Source organism: Acipenser ruthenus, chromosome 11, assembly GCF_902713425.1.
Source record: "Acipenser ruthenus chromosome 11, fAciRut3.2 maternal haplotype, whole genome shotgun sequence".
Taxonomy (NCBI): Eukaryota; Metazoa; Chordata; class Actinopteri; order Acipenseriformes; family Acipenseridae; genus Acipenser; species Acipenser ruthenus.
In genome coordinates, this window is record NC_081199.1 from 18,436,317 (window position 1) to 18,444,344 (window position 8,028).

The 8,028-nt window shown below is 38.2% G+C and overlaps 1 long non-coding RNA gene across 1 annotated transcript; it reads right to left on the reverse strand.

The window, feature by feature from the left end:
• Nucleotides 1-663: 663 nt before the first annotated feature.
• Nucleotides 664-1,759, reverse strand: LOC117968645 (uncharacterized). Its single transcript, XR_004662365.2, has 3 exons — nucleotides 1,631-1,759; nucleotides 978-1,109; nucleotides 664-782 (listed from the first exon to the last, which is right to left on the reverse strand). It is a non-coding gene; the product is annotated as an uncharacterized LOC117968645 (long non-coding RNA).
• Between the last annotated feature and the right edge of the window lie 6,269 nt (nucleotides 1,760-8,028).

Here is an 8,028-nt window from a genome sequence, read left to right on the forward strand (position 1 = left end):
GAAGTGACATATATTAGACTTAAGAAAATATATTGCAATTAAAACTAGTTCTATCAAAGTATAACTATTTACTAACAGACCACTGTAATAGACTGATCAAATACACTGGCATTTAGTTTTATTTACATTTGCAAAATTGGTAGGAATCACATATGTAGTGAATTTAAACTAGGCGAATCTCTGTATGATGAATTGCACTGCAGTATAAATCTTTATAGCTTCTTAGGAAAACATCCTCAGTTTTTGTAAAGTAGTTTAATTGATAAATATAATCTCAATCAATCCTGAAATTATAGGTGATGCAGAAACTTTTGGCTATAGCTGTACATTTACATTAAGCAGAGATTTCGGATATGTATGTATGTAGGCATATTTGTCTATATATATGCACACTATTTAAGCTTCTATTATTGTATTTTGATTTAATCTAAAAAAAAAACTCAATCCATCTTTACAAAACAATAATTAGGTAGTAAAGATCCATCTGTCATAAAGAATAAACTGACCTACCTCAATTGGCAATGGTATATCATGATTAGGAACTATAAAAATCTTTCCTTTTCCTATCTTGGTTTGTAGCTCAGCTGCAGACGTTATGTTTAGCTTACTAAGACGCCGACCCTTCTCTGCCTTTGCAAAGGTAAAGCCAGTTAGAATCAAAGGAACGTCAGGAAAACTATCTTGCACAAAATTCTCTAACTGTCTTAAACTCCAGCTTCGCTGAACAGTAGATTTTGAACCATATCTTTCATTGGTAGCAGGTTGTTCACATTTAGGAACTCCTACAGCAACATAAACAATGGAGAAACAATCAGTGGTTTGATTAAAATATATAAATTTTATTGTGTAACATAACATTTGCAAATAAAATGCATGGCTTTAATCTGTACGCTTTTTCTTTTTTTTTTTTAAATAGTAAAAAATAAAATGCACATTAAACACTGGAAGGGTTATCATTAGGAGAATACGTAACCTACCTAATCCATTTCTTGTCAGTCTTGATAGTTCAGACGGTGGTGGTACAAATTCTTCATTGTTCTTTTGCAGTAAGAAAAAATGAGTCTTCCATAAATGTCCCCTTTGCCGTCCTTTTTTTCTGCCTCTCTTTCCTACATCAGTTTCCAATTTCCAAGAAAGAAAGAAAGAAAGAATGAAAGAAACAGCTAAAAGTACAGAAGGCATAAAAATCAGGGATAAGAATTCTAACTTCAGATAGTAAACATTGAATATTACTCTAGAAGTAATGGAGAGCAGAAAAAAGGTTCACACAAAATCAAAGTTGATACGAAATAAAAGAAAATTACCTTATTAACATTAAAAATACTTTTAAATAACTAACACAAATTACTTAGCACCATTCTAAATATGAGGACATCTGTGTTGCTTTATAGTAACAAGGTAGCAGCAGAAAAGGAATAAAAGCAGTGTCATTAGATATTCTATCCCTTTTTTCTGTCAAATATTAAATGATGTATGACACTGTAAAAAAGAAAATGAAAATGTACTTAAATGATCATTAACATTAAGATTAATAATAAAAAAAGGCTATTATGGCCTACATTTAGAAAAATAACTGGCTGGCGTAAAGCAGGTTGGTAATATAACATATTTTCTTTCTGTTTTATGTTACCTGTCCTTTGTGATGAGTCCACAGATCTACTTCTAAACAAGGCCCTTGTTTCACTGACAAAAGAGGCTGCATCAAAATCATCTATATCGTCAGTTGTATGAGACCTCAATTCAGATTCCGCTTGGCGAACTGATGACAGGGCGCATGTTAAAACCCTGTGTACCTGCTCTCTTTCACCTGTCATGAGGCAGACCTCTGTAATCAAATAATGCTGTGAATATTTACAAAGGGTTATATAAAGTTACATAATAAACACCCACATAACCTCTGCATAACCACACACATTACTGTATCATTCACAGTACATATATTTTAATTATATACCTGTTAATGATTAGTAGCCTATAAGTGAAATGTTGATAGTTTGAAAACAGTCACAGTATCGGAAAAGAAGCACAGAGCCGGGGAGGGACATGAAAAGAAAATATGTCTTGCAGCGTTGCGCACGACCTGTTGCCCGAATATCAAAAGTGTCTTCCCACTGTGCGAAACTCGCTGCCTGTTTTAACCTGTTTTTGTTTCCATAAGAAAATCAAAAACTTTTTTGATGTTTTCCGACAGCTGGACACGAGTGCAATTTACATCAAAGTCGCATCATTACTATTCATTGTGTAAATGTGAAACCTATATGTTGTCCTATATGTTGGTAATGACCCCTCACCCCCAACAACAGTCGGAAAAGCTTCCAGATCGCAACGAAGTACATATTGGAAGTGGTGCGCGACCAGTCTGAATTAACATGTCATATCTGCAACGCAACTATGTTCTAATATTCTCCATTAGCTCGCAGTCACATAAATAGCGACTCAATGTCAAGCTGCCACAACGTACACACATAATAATATATTGAACCCAACGATAATTGTACCTGTTTTGTATGAAGTTTGCACGCTTAACATCTAATCAAGTATACAGATGGTCTCACGTTATATTTTCATTAGGCTTTTTTTTTTCTTTTTCTTTTACACAAAAACCTTAACTAATTCTTTGTTCTAAAATCATTTATCTCGTTGAACGTTTTTGTACCTTACACATAAGCACATCCCCACGCGCCTAAGTTATACTGTACACGATTATTTTTTCTGTCATAAATCATAAATAAACATAAATAGCGGTACTATTCATGTACTTACCTTTTTTCCAGTACAAAAAAGTAGAGGTTTAAATAAAAAAAAAATACAATCTTCACTTCGTTGTTAGAATTATAACAGTGATGCCTCCAAATGCAAATGGCGTACGTTTATTAACAAAAACAAACGTAAGGTACACACTCGAGATATCTGTAAATCATTTAGAGATATCTCTAAATAACTTCCTGTTCATTTGGAGATATCTCTAAATAGACCGGAAGTCCATTCAAAACATAGAGCATTTTCACAGGAAGTTATTTCGAGATATCTTGAAATGGCTTCCTGTTCATTTGAAGAGATCTTCAAATGATTTAGAGATATCTTTAAATAATATGTGGATTTGGCTAGCATGGTGCGCCAAACTGTAATTTAGAGATATCTTAAAATTAGGGTTTTAAAGATATCTGTAAATCATTTGAAGATATCTTCAAATAACTTCCTGTTTATTTAGAGATATCTCTAAATCATTTAGAGATATCTCAAAATAACTTCCTGTTCATTTAGAGATATCTCTAAATCATTTGAAGATATCTTCAAATGAATAGGAAGTTATTTCAAGATATCTCGAAATGACTTCCTGTGAAAATGCTCTATGTTTTCAATGGACTTCCTGTCCATTTAAAGATATCTTCAAATGAACAGGAATATATATAGAGATATCTCTAAATGATTTAGAGATATCTCTAAATGAACAGGAAGTTATTTGAAGATATCTTCAAATGATTTAGAGATATCTTTAAATGATTTAGAGATATCTTTAAAACCCTCATTTTAAGATATCTCTAAATGACAGTTTGGCATGCCATGCTAGCACAATCCATATGGTTTCCATAGTATTTAAAGATATCTGTAAATCAATTTGAGATATCTTTATTTCATTTTTAGATATCTCAAATTGATTTACAGATATCTTTAAATTAATTTTAGATGTCTTAAAAACTGCACAATTAAAGATATCTGAAATTCAATTTGAGATATCTTGAAATGTTTTACAGATATCTCTAAATATTTCAAGATATCTTAAAATGCAATTAGAGATATCTCTAAATGATAATTTGGCTTGCCATATATGTGTAGCATCTGAGCTGGCACTTAAACTTGAAATAAACAAAAACGAAGGGACACCTTGCAGTATGAGAACAACACAAGTATGTTTATTTTCTACTGGGCAAAGTAATCAACAGTACGCTTCCCTTAACACAATGCATTTACAAATCTGGTAGATGGCAGTATGAACAGAACTAGCTTTAAAGCAAGGCAATAAACTACACAATTTTACACTGTTAAGTTACAGGTTTGTGTCAAGCCCTACAAATGATCATACAGCAGGGGGTGATCAATTGCAGCCCTTTCACTTTTCTAAACGGCCCCCCAAGGCGCAGCTTTGATATATGATTGAGTTTATTGATGTTTCATACAAGTTCCCTGTGGCCGAGCTGTTGCTGGAAGGAGTAACAGTAAACAAAGGCAATGGATGGAATAGTGGAACTGAGCGCTACGGCGCTCAGCTTATTTTATTGAATGAACAAACAAACAAAAGATTTAAACAAAACAAAACACTACAAAACAAAAAGGCACGTAGGCCAAACAAATTAACAGAAACAAGTACATTTAAATATAGCAATTGTTTTTGACAGTTGTTTTTCGCTCTCCTTGCTCCCTCTCCCGTACTCTCCTCTGTACACTCTCCGCTTTAACGCGGACAGCTGGAGGCTTTTCTGGCCGAGGGGTTAACTAGCTGTTAATTATTATCTCATTACCCCTCTGCCACAGTCTGCATGAGTTTAGTAAGGATGCGTGACTGTCAGCTAGTTAAATAATCAGTAGCTGATCAGTCACGCATCCTCACAAGGTTTTTAAAATCTAAAAACAATAACAAAATATGCGGCGCTTTTATCTGCGCCGCAAACAATAATACAAATACAAATATATATAGGGGCGGGACACTCCGCCACATTTCCCCACACCCCAACCCCTTGTTTTAACAGCATTTGGACCATTCCAGTCACCTGATACGTGAGTGCAACAAGCTCTGGGGAAAAGAATATGACCGTGTCTTTTTTTTTTCTTTTTCTTTTATAAATGTCTTTGCCAATTATTTTTATTATTTTCTCCCAATTTGGAATGGCCAATTATTATTTTTTGAAGCTCAGCTCACCGCTGCCACCCATGTGCTGACTCGGGAGGGCGAAGACAAACACACACTGTCCTCCGAAGCGTGTGCCGTCAGCCGACCGCTTTTTTTCACACTGCGGACTCACCATGCAACTACCCAAGAGCTACAGCGTCTGAGGACAACGCAGCCTCAGGCAGCTTACAGGCAAGCCCGCAGGCGCCCAGCCAGACTACAGGGGTCGCTGGTGTGCGGTGAGCCAAGGACACCCTGACCGACCTAAACCATCCCCACCCCGGGCGACGCTTGGCCAACTGTGCGCCGCCCCCTGGGAGCTCCCGTCCACGGTCGGCTGTGGAATAGCCTGGACACGAAGCGACGGCGTCCAGACTATAGAGCGCATCCTGCACTCCACGCGGAGCGCCTTTACCGGGTGCGCCACCTGGGAGCCCCCCGACCGTGTCATTTTTTACAGTTACTTGTCTTGCAGCAATGCTCTATACACCATTGGTAAAAATGAAACGAAATGGACACCTTTATTATAAGGTATGTTAGGCAGATTCATAATATTGTGAAGTTGGCAAACATAAATAAATAAATAGATTTTAAATATTGAATACAATTATTTGTTTTATTATTATAACCTTTTTAATTCAAAATGCTTTATTTATTCAAAAATAAATTTGTATAAAAAAAACTAAGATAGACTAAACATGTAGGTTTGAGTAGTAGTTTATTGTGAAACATAAGTAAGTACCATAAACATTTTTAATATTAAGTTTAAAATATTTAGCCAGTATTGTATTTGAGAATACTTCATTGTTGTACCATGTAGGCCAACAGGGAGACCAACAGCAATGCAGAGGCCACCCTGAGCGCAGGGCAGTCAGTACCTAGCCTAGCCAGAGTGAGAAGCAATGCAGAGGCCACCCTGAGCGCAGGGCAGTCAGTACCTAGCCTAGCCAGGGTGAGCAGCAATGCAGAGGCCACCCTGAGCGCAGGGCAGTCAGTACCTAGCCTAACCAGAGTGAGCAGCAATGCAGAGGCCACCCTGAGCGCAGGGCAGTCAGAACCTAGCCTAGCCAGGGTGAGAAGCAATGCAGAGGACACCCTGAGCGCAGGGCAGTCAGTACCTAGCCTAGCCAGAGTGAGCAGCAATGCAGAGGCCACCCTGAGCACAGGGCAGTCAGAACCTAGCCTAGCCAGGGTGAGAAGCAATGCAGAGGCCACCCTGAGCACAGGGCAGTCAGTACCTAGCCTAGCCAGAGTGAGCAGCAATGCAGAGACCACCCTGAGTGCAGGGCAGTCAGAACCTAGCCTAGCCAGGGTGAGAAGCAATGCAGAGGCCACCCTGAGTGCAGGGCAGTCAGAACCTAGCCTAGCCAGGGTGAGAAGCAATGCAGAGGCCACCCTGAGCACAGGGCAGTCAGTACCTAGCCTAGCCAGAGTAAGCAGCAATGCAGAGGCCACCCTGAGCACAGGGCAGTCAGAACCTAGCCTAGCCAGGGTGAGAAGCAATGCAGAGGCCACCCTGAGCGCAGGGCAGTCAGAACCTAGCCTAGCCAGGGTGAGAAGCAATGCAGAGGCCACCCTGAGCGCAGGGCAGTCAGTACCTTACCCGACACCTACCCTGCAGGGAACAGACGGCGATGATACAGGTGGGGCCGTGCCAAAAAAAAATTGAAAACAGGGTGTTTGCCATAGGTTTTGGAATAACGATTGGGTGTTGCAATACTTGACGATGTATGACAAATCCAAAGACTGCTGTAAGTGTTACGCATGTGGAAAACTAATAAACACGGTAAAAAAGTTTTCTCTACAACGTCATTTTGATAAACACCACGTAAAAATGAAGCAATGGTCAAAAGACAAACAACAACTGTATTTAAATGAAAAAAAAAACAGTGTTGATAAAATGTATTCTTCGTTCAAACGGCATTTTGAAAAACAAGAAAATCTGACAGAGGCCTCCCTTCAACTTGCAGCAATGATGGCAAAAGAAAATATTAAATTCACTCACTCCAAGGGTATAGTAGAGTGGGCTGCAGCTGTTGATCCACAGTGCAAGGTATTTAGAGATATGCCATCAAGCAGTCATACAACATCCAGAAGAACAAATGACATAGGAAAATATCTCGAGTCTGAATTAAGTTCAAAATTAAAGAAAAGTATAACATGGCATCTAATGGCTGATGAGAGCACAGACACAGGCACTTAAACTCAGCTTTTGTTATATGTCAACTATGTTGATCTTGATGATGAAGAAATTGTAAACAGTTTCTTTACCATTCTGAACATTGAAGGCAGCCCAAACCACAATGCACTTTTTATAGTAATTAATGATTATGTTGTTGAAAATGAAATTTCCGAAAGATACCTGTGTAGGATTTACAAACGATGGGGCAGAGGTTATGACTAGTATAAAAAAATTGTGTTTCTGCCTTGCTAAGAAGTGAATGGAATGAATGGCTCTTTACACAGCACTGTCTAGTGCATCGTGAGGTGCTTGCTACAAAGGATGCACTGAAAAAACACATCCCAGGCTAAGGTGCTCAACTACACACTGAATAGCGCAGTGAGTAAAGTCAAATTCAGACAGCTAATTGAACTAATAGAACCTAACTGAGTACACTGCACTGGTTCAGTACCACAAAATCAGATGGTTGTCGCTTGCCATGTGTGTTGAACGATTTGCTACTCTTCTGCCAGAAATTGTCAGTTACTTTGAGCAAGAGAAACAGGATCCTGCCGTGCATTATGAGAAAAAGAAAAAGGCATCTGAAATCTATGATGCAGTTTCAGATACTGAATTCCAGATCTATTTTTTATTTTTTATTATTTTTTAATGGAGAACTCCCTGTACTGTACAAACTAAACACAGCATTGCAAGATCCCTGTTAGATCTTTACACTGCATACTGCAAGATTGAGAGCTAGAGCAGATTATTTTTGAGGCCTGTTGTCCAAGACACACAACTTCCTTGGGAATCACTTCTAATGTGTGATAACCTTAACAGTATTCAAGATGTAGCATTCCAAAGCAATGACTACAATAAGGTTGCAGCACAAACTGTGGAGAGTGGCTTGTTGGAAGAAAAAAAAGTGAATGCAGATCAGAAAAACTGCTTTGACTACATGGTAACTGTGGGAAATGCA